The sequence below is a fragment of the Hippopotamus amphibius genome, chromosome 9 (assembly GCF_030028045.1).
Source record: "Hippopotamus amphibius kiboko isolate mHipAmp2 chromosome 9, mHipAmp2.hap2, whole genome shotgun sequence".
Taxonomy (NCBI): Eukaryota; Metazoa; Chordata; class Mammalia; order Artiodactyla; family Hippopotamidae; genus Hippopotamus; species Hippopotamus amphibius.
Window position 1 is genome coordinate 42,274,368 of NC_080194.1, and position 21,772 is coordinate 42,296,139.

At 44.7% G+C, this 21,772-nt stretch overlaps 1 protein-coding gene across 4 annotated transcripts in view; it reads right to left on the reverse strand.

Annotated features, from left to right (window-relative positions):
* The window catches only part of CLPB (ClpB family mitochondrial disaggregase), a 171,006-nt gene that overhangs the window by 69,109 nt on the left and 80,125 nt on the right, over positions 1-21,772 (reverse strand). The gene's annotated exons all lie outside the window — the stretch shown is intronic.

A 21,772-nucleotide genomic window follows, 5' to 3' on the forward strand; every position in this document is an offset into this window, starting at 1 on the left:
CTTTAAAGCTCTCTTCCTCCAGACGCTTCCTGCCTGCCAGAGTCAGCTGAGTCCTCTGGCCATCATCAGCAACCTGGCTGTGCCAGCCCTCACGAGTGCTCCTTGTTGGGGAGTCCATGCACTCAGGCAGACATCTCCTCCAATCATTAGCTCCTGTGATTTGAAGACAAAGAACTTAAAGCATAACAAAAAGAAGACATTTGCTGGGACCCCTGTATCTACCTTCTCTCACTTTTAAGTGCTGGCAGCTGATGAGCCCTGAATAATGTGTCTGCTTGGTGCAAAGCCTTGGCAGTCATGGAGGAAAGGCTACTCTAACCCAAAAGCACTCCTCTCAAGAACCATGTGAAAAACGGAACATTAAGGTGGTGGTCAACCAGTATTCCTCGATCTTCTCTTTCACTAGGGAAGTGTTGTCTAGAGGTAAAGAAGGGTTAAGGTACAGTCCCTGCCATAAGGATGTAATAAGTTGGCTGGGGACACTAAATACACAGGTAAGGCTGTGTCACCACGAGGCCTGGCTCAGGGAGGATGTCCAGCCACTGTTTGTTGATGGACAGTAAAAAAAAAAAAATTAGTGTTTCTCAATCCCTGGCTGAGGAAACATTTATATCATGATGTAAAATCATTCCTACTGAAACTCTCTGCTTCTTAAAGGACTATAAAAGTTATCAACAATGGCATTTACACGTGGCTGTCTGCCTGAGCTGCAGAGGAAGAGGTGTAGGAGGAGGAGGGGAAAGGAGTAGAGAGCAGAAAGTATGATTCAGACCAAGGAAACTTACTGTCAATAAGAAAAATTAATACTTTTATACATGATCCTATTTTCTAATAGAAATCTGGTACAGAATATTAATATAGATAATTTTTATTACAATATAATTCACATACCATTTAAAGCATATAATTCAAAAAAATAAAGTATACAATTCAGTGGTTTAAAAACACTTACAACATCACACAATCATCACTACTATCTAACTCCTGAACATTTTCATCATCTTGAAAAGAAACCTCATCACCATTATCAGAGACAGTCCCCATTCCCCCAACCCCAGCAAACATTAGTCTACTTTCTGTTCCTATATTTGCCTACACTTGACATTTCACATAAATGGCATCATACAGTATGTGGTCTTTTGCATCTGGCTTTTTTTCTTAGCATGATTTCAAGGTTCATCCATGTTGCAGCACGTGTCATTCATGCCACAACATGAATGTAGGAATATAGCATGCACCTCATTCTTTTATGGTTGAATAATATTCCATTCTGTGGACATACCCCATTTTGTTTACCTATTCATCAGCTGATGAACATCTGAGTTGTTTCCCCCTTCTGGCTATTATGAATATGCTGCTACGAACACTTGTGACAAGGCTTTGCGTGGATGTACATCTTCATGTCTCTATATCTACAAGTGGTGGTGATAGTAAGAATAACAGCCACTGGTATTTACTTACTATGTGTTAGGCACTGTGCTCTGTAGTTTCTATACACTGTATCATTTAATCCTTACAGCCATCCAAAGGGGCAAGAATTTAAATTCCCACGCTACAGACATGGAAACTGGGCTCAGAGGAGTGAGATAACAAGCCCAAGGTCACAAAGCTGGTTATTTGCTTGGACCAGGAGCTGAACCCTGGTTGACTACAATTCTCCACACTCCCACCAGGGCAGCCATGACACACCCCTGGTGAAAAATTATTCTGTGGTTTTCCAGTGCTTACAGGATAAAATGCAACCTCCCTAACAACAAGGGTGTCTTGGTTCTTCCTAACTAGCAGGCAAGTCCTCAGAGGCTCAGCTGGAGCCTCCCCCCTTTCTTTCAATTCTGCTGCCGCTTACTGGGCACTGTGTACCCTGCGTGTAGGAAGATGTGGGTCTGCCAAAGCCAATGAATAGTTTCCTTTTTTGTTTATTTTATTTTATTTTATTTTTTAAACTCTTTATTGGAATATATTTGCCTTACACTCTTGTACCCGTCTCTGAGGTACACCAAAGTGAATCAGCTGCATCTACACACATGTCCCCATATCCCCTCCCTCCCGCGACTCCCCCCACCCTCCCAGTCCTGGCCCTCCAAGGCATCTCCCATGAAGTTGATCTCCTTTTGTTATACAGCAACTTCCCACTAGCTATCTATTTTACAGCTGGTAGTGTAAATATGTCTACGCTACTCTCTCACCTCGTCCCAACTTTGTATTTCTTGATCACTCTGTGGCAACTGATACCTTGGCCACTCTCTCCTTTGAGTTCTAAAAACCTCTTTTCAGGTTTTCCTCACACCCCGTGACTGTTCCTTCTCTGTCTCTTCTGCAGGCTCCTCTTCCTGTCTTTAAGATTAGGTGCTACTAGAGTTCGAGTCTAGGCACAATTCCAGCTCTCCAGAAGCTAATGGGGACGAGAGGTGACCAGGCAACTACAACTTAGGCCAAGTGTGATCAGTGTGCCGAAGGAGGGACAGCAGGACTGTGGAGGCTCAGGGAGGAACACAGTGCTGAGCGGCTTGTTCACCTGGCCCAGTTTTCCCAGCCCAGGCCTGTTCTCTCTGGTGCTCAGCACTGAGGGCTCGAGGGGCAGTGGCAGACAGCATCTCCCCCTTCCCCAAAGTCACTGGACCACAGCTAGGGCCCAAAGAGAGCTACAGTCACGCAGTCCACTGGCCTCTCCTTTCTCAGGCGGCCTCAGGGGCAGCTCTGTAACTACATATGGGCTAGAGTGGAAGGGGGATGAGGGAGAGACCTCTAGAAGGGAAAGAAGAGAAGAACCAAGAGAAATGGGTAAGAGGCGGGGAAATGGGAGAGAGAAGGGGGGGGGGGAGGAAGAGAGGTGAGAGAAGACAATAGTGGAAGAAAGAACAAAGGGTGAGATTAGACGCTTCAAACAAGTTCTGTCAGTGATCTATATTTGCTTACAGAATGAAAAATGTGTGCCATAAACACTGGCCACTGAGTAATTTCTAGTAGGAGTTGTGTCGCTTCTCATAAAGGATGGGATGGGGACAGGTAGGACATCTCTGCACCTGGGCCAGACAGCACAGGGACGCCTTTTAAAGCAGGGCTGGGCCTGTCTCCAGCCCAGGAGGCTCTCAGTTAGGCCCCACCCCAGCCACCCTAACGGGGAAGCCAGCCAGGCTCCCCAAGGTTCTGGAGCCTCGGGGTAGCACGTCTGCTCCCACTTTAGGAAGGCTGAGGCAGGGGCACCATGGATAATGTCCTTCTAATATCAGTCCCCCAGCCCCTGCACCCTTCCTCTGATGCTCTGACTTGACTAATTGCTGTAATAATTGATAGAACCTGACTTCTACAACGGATCGATTTCACCTCCATGACCAACGGCCACAAACCATTACACTCCAATAAATAACCACGTTGGGCCTCACCCGCCTGCCCTCTCCAGGGGCATCAGGATGGCCCATGCCCTGGCCTGACCTCCCCTTGCCTCCCACCCAGGGCCCCTCCGGGCCACGCAGCTGGTCTAGAGGGTCAGGCTTCTGGGAGTAAGTCAGGAGGCTGGGCGGAGGTGGGGAGCGCTAATCGCAGGCCATCCGTCACCTCCCACGGGCTGCCTGGGGCTGGGGCCAACACCTGGAGCACCCCAGGCTGCATGGTGCAGGACCCCTCCCCTCCTCTCCCTGCTCCAGATTAGTGTGTCCCAGCTTATAATATTTGATAAATAGCAGACTAGCTTCCTGGCAGCACTGCTGCGGCTGTGCCTGCCCGCTACAGCTGTGGAAGGTCACTCATTGGGGAAATATGTTTCTGTCAGTGGTATTGAAAAAAGTTTAGCGGAGTGACAGGCCTCAATTTTTCAAATTTTATTAACTCCATCCTCTTAACCATTTGTCTTGAATTCCTTCAGATTCTGGGGGATCTGTCAATAGGGCTCGGGCCAGGAAAGTAGGATGGGGGTGGATGGCCATGGACTGGTCCTGGCTGGTGCCAGTGACAGGCTTGGTTCTCAACACCCAGGGCAGGATAAGGCAGTGGAAATGGTGTTGATGGGAGAGAAGGTCTGGCCCATGGAGGCCCAGGGAGCCTACTGCTCTTCTCTGGTATAGCACCTGCCTTAGGACTGACAAAATCATAGGCTTTCTGAGTGGAAAGAGACCTTAATGATGAGCTCTTCCAATTCCCTAAAAAGAGACTCCCCTCTACTACATTTGAAACAGGTGGGTCACTCTGGCTTCCCTGAACGTGCCCAGAACCCAGTCCCAAGTGCATTGCCTACCAAGGAGTTTCCCCCACTAAACGAGGGCAGATTCTTTTCGTATGAAACCCAACCCCTCTCCCCAATCCCACTCCCACCTTGGACTTCCTGTAAATACCCGTTCATCTTTTAAACATTTTATTTTTTTATTTTTTTTTTAATTTTTAAAAATTTATTTTATTGGCTGTGTTGGGTCTTTGTTGCTGTGTGTGGGCTTTCTTTAGTTGCGGTGAGCGGGGGGGCTACTCTTCGTTGTGGTGCACAGGCTCCTCATTGCCGTGGCTTCTCTTGTTGTGGAGCACGGGCTCCAGGCACGTGGGCTTCAGTAGTTGCAGCACATGGGCTCAATAGTTGTGGCTCACAGGCTCTAAGGCACACGCTCAATAGTCGTGGTGCACGGGCTTAGCTGCTCCGCGGCACGTGGGATCTTCCTGGAGCAGGGATCGAACTCGTGTCCCCTGCATTGGCAGGCAAATTCTTAACCACTGCGCCACCCAGGAAGCCCCATCGTTCATCTTTTAAGACTCAGTTCAGGCTTCTTCTCCAGGAAACCTTCCTTGTTTCCCTCCCACCCCAGATGTGGTACCATTGTTTGTGCTCCCACAGGCCCTTCTGCTTCTACCTTACCACATTGATCCCTGTGTTAAAACAGTCTGTCTCCATCCAAGACTGAGAACTCAGAAGTCAGGGACCAAGGCTGATCCACTGCTATACCCTGACTACCCAGCACAGGACCTGGCACAGAACAGGTGTTCAATGAGATTTACCAAATGAACGGACTTCTTTCCAGGTGCTATCTTCTGAGGCCACAAACAACATGGCTGTTTTTCCTGCCTCAGAAAAGCTCTTCTCACAGCAAGTGTGTGACCATGTTCCTTGCTCCTGTGGGCCAAAGCCTGCAGTCTCTTTGCAGGTCCTAGACACTTCTTTGTCTGGGTGACAGGTCAGGTCAGGCCCTGACACACACTATGCTCTAGGGTGTGAAGTGGGGAGAAAGTGGTTGGAGAGAGAGGCCCACTTGCCCTTCCTGGGGAGAGTGCTGGAATCAGAGTGGGAGATGGGATTCAGATCTTCTCTGTGCTGACAGCAAGCCTAGGGTGGGGCAGAGGAGGAGGCATGTTACTCCTTCTCCCTTGACACCACTCTGTTCTGGCCCTCTGCTACCTCTGTGACTATCAAAGAAGATGATGTGTATGAGACAGCTTAAAAAAACACAACAGTGGCTTCCTAGGTGGCGCAGTGGTTAAGAATCCGCCTGCCAATGCAGAGGTCACGGGTTCAATCCCAGCTCCAGGAAGATCCCACATGCCGCGGAGCAATTAAGCCCGTGTGCCAAAAAAAAAAAAACACAACAGTAACTGCCCTATACAAATGTGTGAGGCTATATTATCAATAATATTGACATGCTCACCCACTCCCTCCCACCCCCCGCAGTTCTATCAGCCATCCTGGCCTTCTAGTGAGCCAGATCTATCATCACAGCAGTTTCCCTGACTCACCCCTTCCCCCACCTGCAGTTGGCCCCCGCCCCCTAAAAGAGCACATGGTCTGGGAGCCAGTGGGGATGGGGGTTACCACTCCCTGGCTGTGACTGGGGTCCTGCTTCACTTCTCTGGTAGTAATGACTGCTGCCCTGCCTACCTCTAGGGGTTCTGTTTGAACTGAATAAGATAAAAAAATTGAAAACTACTGGGGGGGGGGGGGGTATGGATTGTATAGGCTGTACAATGTTCTTTGAAATAACTTTTACATTCACTCTTCCTTTCCATTTTTACTGCTGGCTCTTTAGCACCTTCATCCTAATTTTCACTACTTCAACACTGTTTACTATCCCTAATTACAAGTTTTGGCTGAATATAAGGGAAATCTTTCGCATGATCAGAGACGTCAACGTGGAGCCACTCATTCTTTTTGGCTGTAAGCTCCCCATCAAGGAAGCGCTCCAAGAGAGACAGGACGACCACATGAGAGAAGCCGTGCACCTGCCCTGTCTCCATGCTCACCTTCACTCACCTCCACACTGCTGTCTGGGCCATTCCTCATGCCTTACACCCTGCTCCTTGTCTCCCTGACTATTCAGACCCTACCCCTTCTTCAAGGCCCCTTCTCTGGGAAGCCTCCCTACCCCTTCAGCTCTCAGTGCTCATTCTATCCACGGGCTCCTGTTCTCCTCCTCCTCTTCCCTTTTTTGGGAGTCCATCTCTGTTTAGCCTTCACAGCTAGGCTGTGTGTAGCTCCTCAGGTCAGAGATGGATTGATTCTTCTGTGTGTTCCTAGAGGCTGAAGGTAAGAGAGAGGAGCCCTGTCCAGAATGCTGCAGGCAGCACAGCAGCACTGGGAACAGAGCTGCAGTTCCTGAGCTTTCCCCCTAAACCACACCACTGAGCATTCTCAACAGCAGCCACATACTTGCACACAGGTGCACCTGCAGATGAGCCTCCCCAGTAACCAAGAACCTTTACTGAGCTCTTACTATGTGCCATACCCTGTGCTGACTGCTTCCTTCTATTTAATTCTTTCTTTTTTATATGGCAATCCCAATTTCCCCATTCATCCCTATTTAATTCTTAATAAGAATTTGATGAAGAAAGCAGGAGAGGTATTATTTTTTCCATTTTACAGATGATTTAACTGAGTCCGGTGGAAGAGCAAGGTGAAAGGAGACAGGCTAATATCTGTTGGGCTTTAAGGCCTTTATATACAGTTTTCATCATACAAAGGCTCTGAGAAAACGGAAGCGCAGAGAGCTGAAATAATGTGCCCACAGTCATGGGACTTATACTAGTCTATCTTTTGTATATGTCTGAAATTTTACATAATAAAAAAAATTTTTTTTAAAGAAGATAGGTCTAATTTTCCACCACATAGTGCTACCTTTCAAAGGCCTGATGACTCAAAATAGGTAAAAAATCACCTTTCCTCTTCCCTTCCAATGTGCTCAGATGCTCCAAAACCAAGACGGGGGCATTTCCAGAGGTAGGTTTGGGACAGACAGCTTTATTGAAGGGTACAAACTGGAACTCCTTTTCCTCCCATTCAGGGCCCTCCTGTCTGGGGTGAATGAAGACCCATATTAGTTGGCCCCAGAAGGTCATTTGGAGGTACTAATTCTCTAACACACACAGTCTGGTGGGATCCCTTGCCTTCAGGGAGGTGGATTTCTAAAGTTCATGGAACAGAGAGCTATTGCCTCATGGCTGGACTGAGTACTGACTTGGGACCAGGAGCTGGACACACAGTGGAATAAGACTTGCTCTTGCCCTGGGGGAGAACCCAGACTGGCAGGAGACAGATAGGGACAGAAGCAATATAGTGTGGTGTCAGGTGGATGAGAAGAGGATGATGAACCCCTCCCTCCACTCCAAGGGAGCCATACACTGTGTAGCTGGGGAAATGGAAAAAAAACGACCAGCTAGAAAAGAGCAGAAGGTGCTATAATAAGAACTAAGGGAAAAAAAGACTGGAGAAAGCCTGGGGAAGGGAAGGTCAGAGCTCAAGGTCATTGAGACTAAGTGGGAGAATGTAAGCTAGAACCCAGGGCTTCCAGTTCAGGGCTCTTTCTCCTTGGCCTGAGCCCTACCCCAGGAGCTTTCATTTCCAGCACTGATCAGAGGGACTAGACGACACTGGGCTGTCAACATTCTCTTCAGTGTGTCAAAAGCCTCTTTGGCTGCCACTCAGACCCAACATTCTGCAAAGCACAGTTCCATTTCCCCTGTCTTGAAGCTTTCTCAGACCGCTGCAGCCTACGTGCACCACTTCCTCCTTTGAAGCCCTAGAGCACTTATCTGATCACACTCTTTTCACACATATATGTCTTGTCTCCAGAACCAGATGCATTACTAAAGGGATGCTTTGTACCTAAACATCCCTCGGCAGACAAATGGATAAAGAAGATGTGGTACATATACACAATGGAATATTACTCAGCCATAAAGGGAACGATATTGGGTCATTTGTAGAGACATGGATAGACCTAGAGACTGTCATACAGAGTGAAGCCAGAAAGAGAAAAACAAATATCATATATTAATGCATATACGTGGAATCTAGAAAAATGATACAGATCAACCAGTTTGCAAGGCAGAAATAGACACAGATGTAGAGAACAAACATATGGACACCAAGTGGGGAAAGAGGGGGCTGGGTGGGGTTGGGATGGGATGAATTGGGAGATTGGGATTTCCATATATACATTAATATGTATAAAATAGATGACTAATAAGAAAAAATTTCAAATTGTACACTTTAAATATATGCAGCTTATTGTATGTCAATTATATCTCAATAAAACTCTTTTTAAAAGGAAAAAAAAATAAAGGGATGCTTTGTGAATGCCTAGAAAAGGAAATGGTGAGGATCACTAGGCCTCAGGATACGTTCACGGAAACCAAGTCATGCCAGACTAATCTCATTTCCTTTCTTCATCAGGATTACCTGTGTTTGCTCAAGCAGGTGCAGTTAGGGCAAATGTAGACTTCTTCAGATGTATGCCAGAGTGTCTCAGGACAACCCTGAAGACACAATGGAGAAATGTGGGCTGGATGTCAGTACACTGTGGAGGGTTAGTAAGTGACTGGTGCACTGACCAGACCCAAGGGGCAGGTCGGAGTGACTAACAGATTAGAGGTGAAGAAAGAAGTTTCCAATGGCAGCAAAAAGGCCTGGTCCTGGTTTAGCGTGTTTACCCCTGACATGGGGATGGTCTGTTCATCATATCTATCTAGATGTCAGATTAGGGTGGGAAGAGTACCAAATACACGTGTGGAAGATGGACATTAAAAGCTAAAATAAGAACAAACAAAAAGCTAAAACAAATGAGATGAAAATTAATGGAGATAAATGGGAAGTCATGGGTTTTGGAGGACAAAGTGGAGATTGTTCTGGAAAGAGTGATTGAGATAGGAAAGGGTTTAGAAGCCATGTGAGAAACATGGTTTAAGGAATTGGAGGTTTAGTCTGGATGAAAGATAGCTCAGGAGAACATGCCTGCATTTTCAGGTATTTGAAGGGCTGTTATGTGGAACAAGAATTAGATTTATACTACATGAACCCAACGGTAAAATTAAGACCCTTGGAAGCAGATTTTGGCTCAATATTAGCAACTTCTAACCATCAGAAAACCCAAAGATAGAATGTGAGCAGCCTCGGAAACAAATGAGTTCTCTAGCACTGGAAATGTTCCAGCTCTGATTAGGCAACCGTGTGGTAGGTCTACTATTTACACATCAGTTTACAGAGGTTTTTTTTTTTTTTGTCCCTCCCAAGATTGTTAATTTCCGTTTATTCATTCAGAGATACTTTTGGAGAGCCTTCTATGCATCTGGCACTGGGCCAGGTGCTAGGGACACAAAGGTGAATAAGAAGACACTGTCCTTGCTCTCAGAGAGCTCCTGATCCTGCTGAAAGCAGATGGACAAGTTTATTTCAATAGTATCTTGTGCCTTGATTACAGACCTCAGCACAGGAAAGGCTGACTTCAGCTTAGGTTAAATCAAAGAGTTCCTGTGGAAATTCAAACACATGTTTGGTTACTAAAGGCCAAAGTTTAATCAAAGCCAAATCACCTGTGTAAACCAACTACTGGCTATGGGAATAGAAGCGTACAATGGAGCACAACTTGTGAATTTTTGTGCATGGTATTTTGCTCTTATAGTCCAAATTTGGTCTTTGGCTCAGACTTGTTTATGTACCTACAGATTGTCTTACAAGTGGCTGTGGTGTCAGGGCGAAGTGATTTAGCCAGCAGGGCTACCCAACTCTCCATTTCTTACCCACCCTATGGGGACTGCTTCAGCACAGACATAAACATGCTCCTGCCGTTACCTTATTGCACTCGTCACACGGGGAGGCTAGAAGGCTTGATTCAGGGATATGATTGGATTTTAAATCCCAGTCTCCCAGGATTTTAATTACTGGTCTGGGGCAGCAGGGCTAGGCGCTGGCTGCCTTTGGATGGAGGAGGTCGATACGCCACTCCACAACATATTGAGCCACAATGCCTGCAGACTCTATTGCTCTATTTAATCATCTTTTGCAAAATTTACAGTGGAACAGGAGGGATCAATACGGAATTTATCACATTCTCTTGTAAATATGAGCCGGGAAAGAGTTCCAGGCAGTTTGTTACTGAGTCGGAGGGAACATGTCTGTATACAGCTGGGCATTAGGAGATGAGACAAAATCCATACTCCTTGGCATAAGCTACAGATGCTCAGCCAGTCTCTCTTAAGCCTGGAGACAAGTTCAATGGGAAGAACAGTGATTCATTCAATCATTTGATCAACCAACCAACATTCCAGAGCACCTATTTTATGCTGAACCCTGTACAGGCTCCAGGAACACAACTGAAGCTCTGCTCTTGAGATCATAATCACAGATACCACAGGCTCTGCCACTTACTAGGGGTGGAACTTGGGCAAGTTACTTAACAGGCTAATGCCTTTGTGTATGCATATGAAAATGTAGGTAATAAAAGTATTAAACTTGCAAAGGTATTTTAAGTATTGAAAGAGATAAAAGCCTTAGTCCAGAGCTTGGTACAAAGTAAGAATTCAATAAATGACAGCTATTGTTATTTTTACTACAATTACGATTATTAAACATTCCTTCCTATGATGTGTCTCACTAATGGTACATGTGTAGAGAGGAAGGTGTTGAGCAGGGAGCCAGCCACCTCAGCTCTTTAGCAGACAGAGAGGAGACTGAGTGATCTTCCACAGGTTAGAGACCTAGTCAGGGCTACTGGCAGCAGAATCAGAGGAACAGAAGGAAGAGAGTATATGAGGAGACACATGCTAAACTCTGTTGTTTTAATCTTTGGTTGTAATCTTTAAAACAATAAAATAGCTTCCTAGGGAATTCCCTGGAGGTCCAGCAGTTGCGGCTCTGCACTTCCAATGCAGGGGACATGGGTTCGATCCCTGCTTGGGGAACTAAGATCCCACATGCTGTTTGGTGTGGCCAAAGGGGCAAAAAAAAAAAGCGGGAAAAAAAAAAAAAAAAAAAGCTTCCAAAAATTGCTGCAGGGTAATAGAGTGAGAAGTAATTCACTAGGCAAACCAGGAAAAGTGACAAGAAGAGAGATAAATGAGTTGGCTCTTGAAGAGTGAGTAGGGGTTTGATAGGTGGAGAAGCGGGGAAAGGGTATCCCAGGCACAGAAAAGTGAATGTGCAAAGGTTTAGAGGCAGGAAAGACTCCATGCTAGGGAATGAGTAGTTGAGTGGGCCTATGGCAGAGACAGTTCCGGTGTCCCCAGGCCCACCTGGCTGCAGGCATGCCCCTGGTAAGCCTATCAAACTCTGGTCCCAATCCTGAAGCAAACAATTGTCCCCAGCCCCTCTTGGAGACAGGGTGGTAGAAGATTCCCAGTGGACTGGAGAGACACTTACATGCTGGATTAGACATCTGAGCTTATCTCATAAGCACTGAAAATTACCAAAGGTTTCCAAACAGGGGAGTGGCAGGGTTTTGCAGGGTAAAGGCTGGTTTGGAAAGCAGCCTAGAGGTAGGGAGACCAACAAGAAGTCTCTTACAATAGTCCAGGTGAGAGTGATGAAGTCTGAACTAGGATAGTGGGGACAGAGGAGAGAGGATGAACTTGAGAGAAAACTCTAAGAAAGATGGGTTTGGTGGAAAGTGAGGGTGAAGTCATCAGACACTTATACTTTCTTGTTTGGGTGACCAGTAACGATGATGCCATTCACCAACTAGGGAATACAGAAGAAAGTCTGAGGAAGGCTGGGTTTGGATACATTGAGTATGAGATGTCTACAAAATATGAAGCATTAGCAGAGCTATTGGAGATATGAAAATGCCTAATTTTTTCTAAGGAAGGCAAATAAATATATAGGCTGGTCTGGTTAGAAAAGAGGTGATACAAAAGCAAGGAAACGAACATTCAAACATATTGAATATTTTACATACAGAGTTAGGTGAACAAAAGGGCAAAAGCAAAAACTCCTGCCAAGAATTTTTGTTCAAGGCAAATCTAAGGTAGGGGTTTTCTAGATGAGGGATAATGCTCTTAATAGCACGTGACACAGGCATTGGAAGTATGGGGATCCTTAGCTCATTTTCATTTTGGGCAAGTTTCCTGGAAGTTGTGGGCTTTCAGGAGGCCAGCCACATTGCCCGCTCTCCCCACAATCCAGCACAAGACTATCCTCAGAGGTGGCAGCAGGCTCTGCGACCAGAAAGCAGCTGGGAGCAATTGTCAGTAGGGAGGGAGAGACTCTGGATAAAGCAGAGTTCAAAGCGGACAATAATAAGAGCCTGGGTCCCTGGGCTTCAGCACCCCTCCTCCCCCTCCTGCAAATGACAGCTGAGACCAAGGCAGCCGAGCCTGGGGTCTGGGCTGAATTTAGCAGTCATAATTATACTGCTGATGTCTGGGGCAGAGCCACAGTCTCTGCAGAAGGCAGCAGCTTTTGTTCATGCACTAAAAACACACCATCTTCAAACATGCTAATCGTATGTCTGCTTCCATCTAACAACATTGAAGGAGGCTGAGGAAAGGGCACACAATGCCCACACATCTGGTTAATTCAGTTATGAGGCCAATCAATCTTGATGGGTTGTCTATAAAACATCAACCACCCCAAAGGACTGAGCTGACCAGATGTTTAAGCTTCTGTTGACCAATCCCAGCCTAATGTCCATAGCAGGGAAGAGGGGTTATCAAGAGATGGCTTATGATTCCACTCATATGTCTAGTCCCAAAGCCAAGTAAAGCCTCTGCTTGAATGAGAACTATCAGTATGTCAGAGTGCGGTTGAGCCAGGCTCCCTGGAATGAAGTACACTCGGATATACAGACTTTCACTCCGACCTTAAGGAAGACAGGAGGCCTTATTACAGCTGTCTTTGAGAACAACTACAGAAACTGAAACTAATGAAATAGTTTTGCTAACTGTACTTCCCAGAATGGAGAGAATCAGGAATATAGAGGCAAGTATCTTTAACTATGATATTAAATGCCATAGGCTGCAGTTCTGGGCACAGGAACTGTTCATCACTGATGTCTGCTTTTCAACTCCCCATCAGGTTGAAAGGAATTACTCATCTCCCTCATAAAATTGTTACTTAAAACAAACAAACACATAAAACACCAGAAGCCACTGCCAAAAGGACTCTTCCAGTTAATTCTCCTTCCTTTATGCCCAACCACAGTCACCAGGCAACAGTCACCACAAATAAAAGTGGAAGGGTAGTGGGGAGATTAGGAAAAGGAGAAGACAGGGAACAGACTTGAAATCTATACCAAGAGGACCATTTTCGACCCAGAGCTTCTTGCTGGTGCTAATGATTCCATTGTTTCTCAAAAGTGCTTTTCCCTGACTAATTCTAAGGACTCTCCCAAGCCTGTGTCAGAGTTGAGACTTCATGACAAACCAGATGGATGGATTTGGGTAAAGGGAACTTCCAACTTTTTAGAAAGTGGTGAGAGAGAAGCACAAATTAAAAATGAGGGTTTATTGTGATTGCCCATGCCCAGAACAGTACCTGGCACTTCGCAGGAGTTTAATAAATATCTGCTGACTCAATAATTATGCCCTAGTTATGATGCAACTGAGCTATGTTCCTTCAATGTGTTTGTCAGGAGAGGCCTCCTATAGTCCCTGGTAATAATGCTGAACAAAATCACTCACAGAGGTCAGGAGGGTCTTCCCTCAGCCTGAACGAGCAGGGAGGAAGTGGTATTGGGAAGTAAGGGTACGGACCTCATTACCACACACACACCCAGAAACCTCTTCTTCTTCTGCCCAGAGCTGTAATAACCAAAGCTGCTGACCAATCCTGCCTCCTTTGGATTCTTTCCTACCTTGATTTCCATGATACACAATACCTAAACCTTTATCTCCTTTGCAGATTCCTATTCATTCTTCTGTCCCAAGTCATGGGTGACACCCAAGGCTGGGTCCTCAGCCTCTGTCCCTTTCTCTCTGTATCCATTCTCCTTTTTAAAAAAATAGTTCCAATTTGCACAAACTTTCCCAGTGGTTCTCAATCCTGGTTGTATATTTAGGATTATGTGAGAAGTATTAAAACCATATCAATCCAAAATGGGAGAAAATATTTGCAATATATATCATAGACAAGTAGCTAAAATCCTTAACATACAAAGAACTTTTAAAAAATCAAGAGGAAAACAAAGATCAAAAGTCCTAGAGGAAAATGGGCAAAGACATAAATAGACCGTTGACAAGAGGAGATAAAATGGCTCTTAAACATTTGAAATGATGCCCGCTTCACTCATTATAAGAGAATCAAACTAAAACTATACCAAAATACTATGTCTCACCTATTAGACCGGCAAAAATTCAAAAGCTTGGCAACATACATTGGCAAGGTTGTGAGAAAACAGCCACTTTCATACATTACTAGTGGGAATGCAAAATGACACAACTTCTTTGGAGGAGAAATTTGCAATATCTAACCAAGGGCATACATTTATTCTTTGACCCAGAACTTTACTGTAGAAACGTACCTCCCACAAACCCAAAATGTACATGCAAGAGGTTATTCACACAACATTACTTGTAATTGTAAAATAATGGAAACCAAGCATAGGCTATATAGCACATACACACAATGGATTACTATGCAGCTGTAAAAAATAAGGGAGATTTCTGTGAAATGATATAGAGTGACTTTTAGGAAATATGGTTAAGTAAAAAAAGCAAACTGCAAAAGAGCATATATAGTATGCTACCTTTTATGTAGGAAAAAGGAGAAATAAAAAAACACATATATTTGCTTACACAAAGAAATACAGGAAGAATAAACCAGAAAACAATCAAAACTGGTTATCTACAAGGGGTCAGGGCTTATTAAGGAGAGCAGAAAAAGGCTGAAAGGAACAGAGGAGGGAGTTTCACTTTTCTGAGTATTCCTTTTTGCACAGTTTTTAGAAAAAAGTTAATGTTCTATATATATGCAAACAACAATATTAAAATGAGAGGTAGAGGAGAAAGACCCTAAAACTGAAAGCAAACTGAAAAAATTAACCCAACTGTATTTCAAATGAACATAAACACCCTGAAGGGGAAAACACCCACCTAAGTAACTGAGCAACCAGTATTTGACTAGGTACCCTTAGCCTTGGATGGAGTAGCTGTGAGAACTGTAAACAAATCCTGACCTGAACTCTTTTAGTAGTCTGTTTCCTATAGTGGTTTAGCTGAAGTATGTCTGAAGATTTTTCTTAGATGTATTATAGGATTAAGAAAATGAGTACATGTATCAGTGCTGTTTGGAGCCAGAATTCTCACTATAAAAGAAGGGACACAGAAACATGAAATGTGTGAAGACAAGGAAGAACCCTGTAATGATGGACTGGAATGGAAGGTATCGGTGTTCTCAAGACTTCTAAAATAGGTATGTGCATATGCATACATGTGTGTATATGTATATGCATGTGTGTAATAAGCACACCTGTTACTCATGTTTCAGTCTCCAATACAATTGCCCACTAAAAAGTCTTAGGGCTGATTCCAGGGCAAAGGCAAGGTGGATACAAGGTAAGATTGCAACTCTTGTTATGCCAGAAAATAAGGAAATGAATGAATGAATGAAAGGAAGGAAGGAAGGAAAGAGAAAGAAAAAGAAAGAAAAGAAAGAAAGAAGGAAAGGCTGGGGGTATGGCAAATGGCTAAATCTGAGAATTTTAGCACCAACATAACAACCAAGGACAGTAATTAATTATAGAACATTGAAGCAATAGGATCCACAAGCACATTCTGACAATAAAGAGATAAATGGGAGAGGAGGGATTCTTGTTGACCACAGAATGCCAGGTGCTGACTGGTCAACTGCGGAGTGAGCACAGAAGTTGGGAAAGATGTAAAATACTCATTTTGCAACCAGCAGATAAAGACTGACTCAGGAAAGAACCAACAATGGGTGCTAAGTCGGCCTGGGGTGGGGGTGGGGGGTGGATTTTTGATGAGAAACATAGTTGCACAGCCTTCAAAGTGTCTCCCGGTAGACTGCTTCTTAATTTCAAGGGAAAAACTAATAATGATACAGTGGAGAAACTGGACAATACTTGGGTCAGAGATGGGGTGGGAGTAAGACTTTTTACTGAAAACCCTTCTGAATTTTGTATTGTGTGCAAGTTAACTATTCAAAACTATTAAGTATTCAAAAACAGGAAGAAAAACAAAACTTTTATAAAATATCTCTGACAGTGTGGTAGGCAGAATAATGGCCCCCAATGATGTCCATGTTCTAATCCCTGGAACCTGTGAATATATAAAGTTATCTGGCAAAGGGAAATTAAGGTTTCTCATCAGTGACTCTGAGATGGAAAGATTATCCTGGATTATCCAGGTGGGCCCAATGTAATCACAAGGGTCCTTACAAGTAAAAGAGGGAGGCAGAAGAGTCAGTGTCAGAGTGCTGAAATGTGAGAAAGACCTGAGGCACTGTTGCTGGCTTGAGGATGGAAGGGGAATGAGATAAGGAACGTGGGCAGCCTTGAGAAGCTGGAAAAGGCAAGAAAACAGATTCTCTCTGAGTCTCCAAAAAGGAATGCAATTCTGCTGACACCCTGATTTTCGTCCAGTGAGATGCATTTCAGACTTATCTCCAGAACAGTAAGATAATAAATTTGGATTGTTTTAAGCTGCTAAATGTGTGATGATCTGTTTACAGCATCAATAGGGAGGATACATAAGAAAAGCTATAGTGGTTGTCTCTAATGAGGAAGACCAAGGATGTGGAGGGGAGACTTCCTTTTCACTATACATCCTCTGGTACGTCTTGAAATTTTTAATTTTTATGTTTTTTTTTTTAAAGCTCTTTATTGGAATATAATTGCTTTACACTCTTGTACCAGCTTTTGAGGTACACCAAAGAGTTTTACGTTTTTTAAAGTAAAAATCACTACAGTTGCTAAACAAGCCAACAACAGACAATCACTTCAGGGGCTCTCTAGTGACTTCAAAGTTGACTACAGGCTTCTGCCTCACTCTCAATGCCCTCCATGCTCAGGCCTCCCTACTCACCATCTGACAGGTGGCCAGTTTCTTCCAGGTCTCAAACATGCAAGGCTCATTTCTGCTCCTCCCACAACTGAAAAGCTTCCCTCCTCCCCCTGCTGGTCCTTCAAGCTCTGCCCGTCCTTCAAGATCTGCTTCCAGGCCCCCTCCTCCATGAAGCCTTCTACAGTGCCAACACTGGTCTTTCCCCTCCTCACCTCATTCATTACACTTACTGTTTTTTCTGGGCTTGCTTACATTTAATTTAGAGCCCCGTTACCTACTGTCGTGGTGTTTTCAGTGTGCTTTGTGTCTGGGCTTTTCACCAAACGAGCACTCTACAGGGTGTAGTCTGAAGGAAGGGACTGTATTTTTTTTTCTATTCCTGTAATGCCAAGCGCCCATTTATAAATGAACTTAGCAAACATTCAGTGAGCATCTATCATGTGCTAAGGATAGTGCAAGGCGCTGGGGATATAAGCCCTGCAGATCCAGACCTTACCTTATGTAATGAAGGTGAGATCTATAAATCAGATAACTCAGTAGCTACATGCTGTGTGGTAGGTGTGATAAAGAAATTACACAGGCTGAGGAACCTAGAAGAGGGATGCCAGTGGTCAGCTGCAGGAAAATAATTAATAGCTGCTGAATAAATATGAATACTAGATTTGCAATTAGATAAATCAGAGGGCAATTATTCATTCAGAATCACAAAATTTGAAAATGGAGGGGAGCTTTGAGATCGCAGTCCAACTAATTTCATAGATGGGGAAAATGAGCCCCAGTGAGGGGGAAGGGACTTATTCAAGGGCACACCATAAGGTCGAGTTAGTGCAGGTCACCTGACCCCAAGTCAGCACTTTCTACTGCACAGGGTTCATTACTTCAAAGGCAGTTTCTGAAGGATTCCTGAAGTGGCAAACTCCTTTCTTCTGCTACACTTAAAAGAATTCATTTCCAAAATGATGTTCAGGAAGGATTCTGTGGGATCACCCTTTAAAGAGCATCTCTGCTGTGTTCTCCCTGGGACACTGCTAGGCCTCTGTGTAGAGGAAGAGAGCAAATGAATACTAGAAGCAAACTCTTTTTGGGAAGGGAACTTGGTTCTGACCCATCTGGCCCTGGGATGGGCCTCTGCTGCTATTCTGCAGGCCCTGACCTTCAGAATGATGTTCCCCTTATTAAAACACAGTGTTGCCCCTTCTCTGTGCATTCTGCCCAAGAGCACATTCACTGGAGGGGCACGAGTGGGCTGGCAAAGGGCAGTTGGCCCTGCCTTGGGAAACTGCAATCCTACTCAGATGCTTCCAGGCCCAGTGCAGCTGGAGGAGAGCAGAGAATGCTGAACAGACCTGGCCAACTGATGCTGACCTCTCCCTCACCCAAGGGAGCTTTGGCCTCCAGCTGCCACTGTTGGTGGTGATGAGCTCATGCCGGATACCAGCCAGGCTCATCTGAGGACTGCTTGGAGCCGATTAAAGCCTTGATGAAATGCGGGTGCCTGGATGGCAGGTGGCTCTGGAGAGCTTGGGCTCTGGTGCCCAGGCGCTCTCATCTCTAACTCAACTATGCAGTGACTCCTCTACGTCCACAGGATCTGGGATACAGAAACATCTTTCCCCGGGGACAGCAAGGACAGTTCATCATTCTGCACTGACTAGGCCAAGGGCAGAGGACAGGACTCAGGGTCACTGAGGGCCCCTTTTAGCCCTGACCTACAATATGAACTGCAATAACACCACAGAATTCCTCCATTCCCCAAAATGTCCCTGACTGCTGGGTCCCTTTGGATGAATAATGGTCATCACTCTCCATAGGCTTTTTCTCAAGTTAAGTGACAGGCTAACATCTACACTTCAGGTCTCCATGCATATGCCATTTTCTCAGGGAAGACCTCCCTCACCTTCTTCAAACTAGATTAGGTCTCCATTACACTCTCCTAGTACCCTCTACTTTTCCTTAATACTACTTCTCTCAGTGGTAATTAGCTAATAATTTTGTGATTATTTGCCTAATGCCTATACTCTGCCAGACTTAAAGCTTCATAAGAATGTGGAATGCAGGAATTCCCTGGTGGTCCAGTGGTTAGCATTCTGCGCTTTCACTGCCAAGGGCACGGGTTCAATCCCTAGTCAGGGAACTAAGATCTTGCAAGCCATGTGGAGCGCAAAAAAAAAAAAAAAAAAAGAATGGGGAGTGCTATACTTGTTAAAGTAATAACTGGAAATCAATAAAAAAGACCAGTATGGGCAAGAGAAAGTTTTACAGGTAAGTTTTTAATAGTATTCTTTAAACAAAAACTTTTATATACAACAGACAGGCCCCTCCTATACACCATATAAGCTATGGGACTGACCGGCTTTAAGGCTCCAACTGGTTACCAAGCCAATCTTTTCTGGTTTTGAGTGACATGGAGAATTTTCTTTCTTTTTGTTTAAAATAGTGTTACATACTATAAAGCTCACCTATTTAAAGTATACAATTTAATGTTTTTTTTAAAAAAGTACATTTACAGGACTTCCTAGGTGGCACAGCGGTAAAGAATCTGCCTGCCAATGCAGGGGACACGGGTTTGAGCCCTGCCCTGGGAAGATTCCACATGCCATGGAGCAGCTAAGCTCGTGTGCCACAACTATTGAGCCTGTGCTCTAGAGCCCGTGAGCCACAACTACTGAGCCCATGTGCCACAACTACTGAAGCCCACGCACCTAGGGCCCGTGCTCCACAACAAGAGAAGCCACTACAATGAGGAGCCCGCACAATACAATGAAGAGTAGCCCCTGCTCGCAGCAACTAGAGAAAGCCCGTATGCAGCAACGAAGACCCAATGCAGCCAATAAATAAACAAAATTAAAAAAAAAAAAAAAAAAAGTTCATTTACAGAGTTGTGCAACCATCACCATAATCTGATTTTAGAACACTTTCATCACCCCCAAAAAGAAACCTTGCACCCATTAGAAGCCACTCCCCATCACTCCCACAGAAAACTGCTGGCATGGAGGGCTTCTAGATCTGTGTCCAAACAACCAGAAGTAAACTTTAGCATCCAATCATCTGATATGATTTCTTCACCATATAGATGAAAAAAGTGATGCCACAGAGGGACTCTGATTTGCCAGAGGTCCTACAAGGGTGAGACGGTGGCAGAGCTGCAGCAGATCATGGTCTCCAGTGCCTGCATCCTAATGGCAGTGCTTTGATCTCTCTGCCACGCAGTGTGTGTGTGTATCCCAAACTGTTTACCCCACTGGGCTTTAAGCTACTTGAGGGCAGAGGCTATATTCTGTTTACTTGTCTTCCCCCCTTGCCAAGGAGAGTACCATCAGAGCAATGATGCTTAAAGTATAGTCCATATACTGGTGCTGGTCTGTGCAGTCTGTTACCAGTCATTGATGAGATAAGCATGATAAGTGAGAGTAAGTGTCTGGAAACTTTTATAACAATGTATAAGGGTAATTTTGTCTGTTCAACCTAATGACAAATTTGGGCATGTATTTTGTATGCCCTTTTAAAATAAAATTTTTCTAATAATTTGTTCTCATCGTATTTTACAAAAAATAAAACCTGCAGAAGAAAGGTTTTTCAGATAGTCTGAGAAGCACTGTCTTAAAGCGGCCCCTTCCCCACACTCTTCTGCTTCTCCTTTTCCGTTTCCTTGAATCTCCTGCACCGGCTCCCCTTCTCATGCTCACATCTGAACTGTAGGTTCTCTCAGTTGTGTCCTTGGGCCTCTTTAGCTGTACAGCTAAGACTTAGCCAGCTTCCACCACCCCCAAGAGACTGACAACTCTCAAATCTTCACATCCAACTTACAGTCCTTTCTCTCCTGAGCTTCAGAATCTTTTGCCCAACTGCTCACTACATATCTCTACAAGAGTGTCCCACAGGTTTCCCTGCTGGTCAACAGCTATTTATTAACTACCTATCATATGCCAGCTGTGAGGGTTTTTTCCTAGGAGTCATTAATATGGCAATAAAATAGAGACAAGGTCTCTGTGATTACAAGCCTTACATCCTAGTGGGGGGTGGGGGTGGGGGAAGAGATGATAAACATGTAAAGAAACACAATCATTTTAGGGACTGAGAAGTACCATGAAGAAGATAAAATAAGCTAATATGATAGAAAGTGACCAGGGGAGCTATTTTACTAGGGTCGTCAGGGAAGGCCTCTCCGAGAAAGCGACATTTGAGTTGAGACCTGAATTCCCAAGGCGGAGAGTGTTCCCATCACTGGGAGAGGTTGGTTCAGAGGCCCTGAGATGGGAAGGAGCTCAGTGTGCCTGAGAGATAAAAGAAGGCCAATGTCACTGGAGAACAGTGAAAAAGGTGGGTGAGGGAGTGGCTAGAGATGATGTCACAGAGGCAGGCAGGGTCTAGATTACAGACAGCCTTGTAGGCTCTGGTAAGGAATTTGGATTTCATTTTGGTTTCACTGGTATGCCAGCCAAGAGAGGATTTTAAATAGCAGAAAGACAGAGTTTATGTTTTAAAAAGATCCTCTTGGCAGTTACGTGGAGGATGGATTCAGGGAGACACAAGTGGAAATGGTGAGACTAGTCAGGAAGCTGTGGTGATCACC